Source organism: Notamacropus eugenii, chromosome 2 (assembly GCF_028372415.1).
Source record: "Notamacropus eugenii isolate mMacEug1 chromosome 2, mMacEug1.pri_v2, whole genome shotgun sequence".
Lineage (NCBI taxonomy): Eukaryota > Metazoa > Chordata > Mammalia > Diprotodontia > Macropodidae > Notamacropus > Notamacropus eugenii.
In genome coordinates, this window is record NC_092873.1 from 4,099,883 (window position 1) to 4,104,553 (window position 4,671).

General features: G+C 40.8%; 1 pseudogene; it reads right to left on the reverse strand.

The window, feature by feature from the left end:
• Window positions 1–687: 687 nt before the first annotated feature.
• Window positions 688–1,595, reverse strand: LOC140523340 (glyceraldehyde-3-phosphate dehydrogenase pseudogene; annotated as a pseudogene).
• Between the last annotated feature and the right edge of the window lie 3,076 nt (window positions 1,596–4,671).

Consider the following 4,671-nt stretch of genomic DNA (forward strand, 5'->3'; position numbering starts at 1 on the left):
CCTGTCTGATCTTGGGCTAATCACTTGCTATCCCTTCCAGCAGTTTCCTCCTCTGTAACAAAAAGGGAATGGACTCAATAGTCTTTTAGATCCTTTCCAGAATTCTATTGCTGTATGGACTGATTTCTCATTTGATGCCTCTTAAAACCATTTGTCAAACTCTGCAATACCCTGCCATTATCAGTTAAAAATCCAAAGAAGACCACCAAGAAGATTGGGAGCCAATTTTTTTTATTTGGTTGCATTCATGACTTGCCACAACTAAAGCAAACCATTACTTGGCAGTCAGACTTCAGTAGTGAGGCTCTCTACACAAAGCTAAAGTAGTCTTAAGATATAAAAACAATATTCACTGCATCAAAAGGCTGTTCTAGAAGACTTTTAATTTGGGGAGGTACTGCCAGACTTTGCGCTTCCCTATCCTCATTTTAGGTAACTATAGTTATCTCCACAATTTTGGAATAGAGTTTTAAAGGAACCTATCATATTTGATTTTTTTTTTTTTGCATGGAATGTGGTGACTTTATTGGTGGTACACAATACTGGACTCTAGGCTTCTCCCCCCTACTATAACGGTGTATTGGGACAAGGATGTGAATGGGACATGGTATCCCCAGTACATGAACATAAGTTAGGAATATAAGCTCCCCAATGGTGGAACTCCTTTTTTGACTGGGAATAAAGATCCATGGCTTTCCACTTTACTCCTTGGAGGCCATGTAGACCATGAGGTCCACTACACGGTTGCTGTAACCATACTCATTGTCATACCAAGAAATGAGCTTGACAAAGTGGTCATTGAGGGCAATACCAGAGGCAGCATCAAAGGTTGAAGAGTGGGTGTTGCTGTTAAAGTCACAGGATACAACCTGGTCCTCTGTGTAGCCCAAGCTGCCCTTCAAGGGTCCCTCTGATGCCTGCTTCACCACTTTCTTGATATCGTTTTATTTGACAGGTTTCTCTAGGAGACAGTTCAGGTCCACAACAGATACCTTGGGAGTAGGAACACGGAAAGCCATGCCTGTGAGCTTCCCATTCAGCTCAGGTGTGACCTTGCCTACAGCCTTACCAGCACCAGTGGAAACAGGGATGATGTTTTAGGCATCACCACGCCCATCATGCCACAGCTTACCAGAGGGGCCATCTATTGCCTTCTGGGTAGCAGTAATGGCATGGACTATAGTCATGAGTCCTTCCACAATGCCAAAGTTGTCATGAATGACCTTGGCAAGGGGGTCCAAGCAGTTGGTAGTGCAGGAAGCATAACTGACAATCTTAAGGAAATTATCATATTTCTCATGGTTCACTCCCATCACGAACATTGGGGCATCAGCAGAAGGGGCAGAGATGATGACCCTCTTGGCTCCACACTTCAAGTGAGCCCCAGCCTTTTCCATGTGGTAAAGACTCCAGTGGACTCTACAACATACTCGGCTCCAGTACCTCCCCATTTGATATTGGTGGGATTCCTCTCCTGGAAGACAGTAATGCCTTTTCCATTGATCACCAGCTTCCCATTCTCAGCTTTGACAGTGCCCTTGAACTTGCCATGGGTGAAGTCATATTGAAACATATAAACCATGGAGTTGAGGTCAATGAAGGGGTAATTGATGGCCACAATGTCTAGTCCACCTGAGATGAATGCAGCCCTGGTCACCAGGTGCCCAATATGGCCAAATCTGTTGACTCTAACCTTCACCATCTTGTTTCTGGGATGTGACTGAAGTAGCAGATCCTGGCACCGAGCTTGGGAGAATAGCTGAAAGCCATCATATTTGATTAATAACATTTTTTTTGTGAGGCAATTAGGGTTAAGTGACTTGTGTAAGGTCACAGGATTGAATCTATGAGGCTAGATTTGAACTCAGGTCCTCCTGACTCTGGTCCTGTGTTACATTCACTGTGCCACCTACCTGCCCCTACATTACAACTTTTCCATGGAAAAGACACATTTTTTAAGATAGAATTACAGAATCTCAAAGTAAGAAGGGAGAAGAGAGGCCATTCAATTAGGGGTATACAGTACAGCAATTTACATGAGGGTCTTCTGTGTGAGAACTAGTTTTCAGATGAGAGATGAAGTATTTGTGCAGTGTACTTCAATTACTACATTTATTAGCAAAGGTCTCCAAATAAGAAAATATGTCCATACCCATGTTCAGGTTTCAGTGTTATGATGTGATTTATTACATGAAAGTTTCCCTTACCAACTTCAGCCTTGGTAACCTGACAGTAGGGGACTTTGCAGCCTCCAAGGCAGTATCTACATTTGGTGGTGGTGGGAGATGGGGCAGCTCCAGAGGTGGGTGCATAGCTTTTCCTTTTGTTATAGGCAATGTCCCAGTTCCCTCGTCTCTGAAATGGAAACAATAATAGCACCTACTTACTAGGCTTGTGAGGATCAAGTGAGACAATGCTCTTTTAGTATATAGTTGACAGATTCATTAATTATTATTAACTAATAGAGTCCTGCTCTGATCATGCAGGTTTAATAACTCTGAGCAAGTTGCTTAACCTCGTGGTGCAACAGGCAACTTTTGAAGACTACAAGGTGAAGGGAAAGTGCCTACCTGCACTGATTAATATCAATATTTTAAGCATGAGAATCTGAGACCATATCATACATATAGGCTGTAAATACCTGCTTCTGCCATGAACCCCTGCCATTAACACATTTTTCATTAAGGACAGCTGGTACTCTGTCTCTCTCTTGTTAAATGTATTTCCGCTAGTCTCATTGCCTTTAGTTCAAGCCCAACCTATGACGTAACTTTCTGAAAGTCACTTGCAACTTTACCTCATGACTGTTGCTTTATAACTCTTGGTACTAATAATTACAAAAGCTAACAATTAGCAACACTGAAAATTTTCAAAGTCCTTTATATACAGTTCTATATAGGTCCCAGAGTTACACTCCTCCAGCTGAGTTCACATGTGGTCCCAGATAATTACTAGCTGAGTGACCCTGGGCAAATCATTTAACCCTGCTTGTCTCAGTTACCTCATTAGTAAAATGAGCTGGAGAAAAAAATAACAAGTTACTCCTCTATCTTTGCCAAGAAAACCTCAATGAGGTCATGAAGAATGGACACAAGTGAAAAAAGTCTGAACAACAAAATTACATATTTAATTTGATCCTCACAACATACTTGTTAGGCAGATGCTTTTTTTACCCTCATTTTACAGATGAGCAACCCAAGGCTGAAAAAGACCAGGTGACTTGCCCAGAATCAAATAGTAAGTCTTCCGAAGGAGTATTGCTCTCTTGCAGTTTGTCTCCTCTATTGAGCAATGAGGTCCTTGAAATCATAGAGTATTTTAATCTTTTTTATATCCCCAGAACTCAATGTAGCACTGAGCAGGTGCTTAATGAATACCAGTTGACCAAGTGAAAAACTTATTGATTTCAGTCTCCTTTTGTGAAATGGAGATATTATTACCCACAGGAACTGTGTCATAAGGTTTTTTGTTTGCTTTGTTTTGGAGGAGAGAAAGCTTCGCACCCCCTAAAGTGCTTAGACATTGCAGTTTGAATTATCTCTATAGACTACGGGGTTTAAATATGAAAATACATGTAAAAGATTATGAGGAGCATACAGCCACCAGGAGAAAAAGAAAGAAAATATCCTAGACCATAAGGTTTTTGAGACAGTAAGGAATCATAGATAAATGTCTAGACTAGGAGTCAGGAAGACCTGAGTTTGAATCCCACCTCAGACACTGATTAGCTGTAGGACCCTGGAGGAGACACTTAAAGTCTTGGCCCTAATCTCATTTACATATAGTGGTAATACTCATTAGGGCATTTATTTCAAAGATTTGCCCTACTTGTTTTTGGAGTTAACTCATGAAAAACTCTCTAAAATGTGACTTATCACTGTAGTCAAGAACCATGTCTTATTGAATTTTGTATCATCCTCCCTTCCATCTCTGTTCCTCCCTAACATTATCCTGGTGCTCTGTATGTATTTTACAACTATTCATTTTCTGTTGTTGTTAAGGTCCCATCTGCATTAAAGTCACAGCTCTGACTCATTCTCAGATACCTGAAAATAATCCTTGAATTATCAGAAAACTCACATTGAAAACCTGCAGCACTGTAGATAACAATTATTAGAATTAATACACCCTTTAGAGTTTACAAAGTATTGTGCATACTTTATTTCACTGGAAAGAACTAGAGTCATTATTAGCTTCCATTTTACTAATGAGTACACTGAGTCTCAGAAAGTTTTTGAGTACTTGACTATGGTCACACTGCTATTAAGTGTCAGGGGCAGGAGCAGGACCCAGATGTCTCTGTCTATAAGTATATCCCTCAATCCAGTATCACATATACCCCTGTCATCCATGCATTCTGGAATCTAGAATTTGATGTCTTAGATCCTACCTGATGTTAAGAAAAACACTGATGGTACTCCAGAAGAGGTCAGTCAAGGATCTAGTCATGTGAGTATTAAGATGAGTAACAAATATCAAATAAATAAATGAATGACTCTGAGGGGTTCTGCCTACACCCAGGGAGCCCTAAGAGAGTCACATTTGGTTTTCAGTGGCTGAAGACTATGATCAATAGTAGGGGCTTTATTCAGGCCTGGGAGACCAATCTCCTAAGGATAGTTATTTATTCTCTCTTGGGGACACAGCACAGCTTCAGAGACAAATCATGAG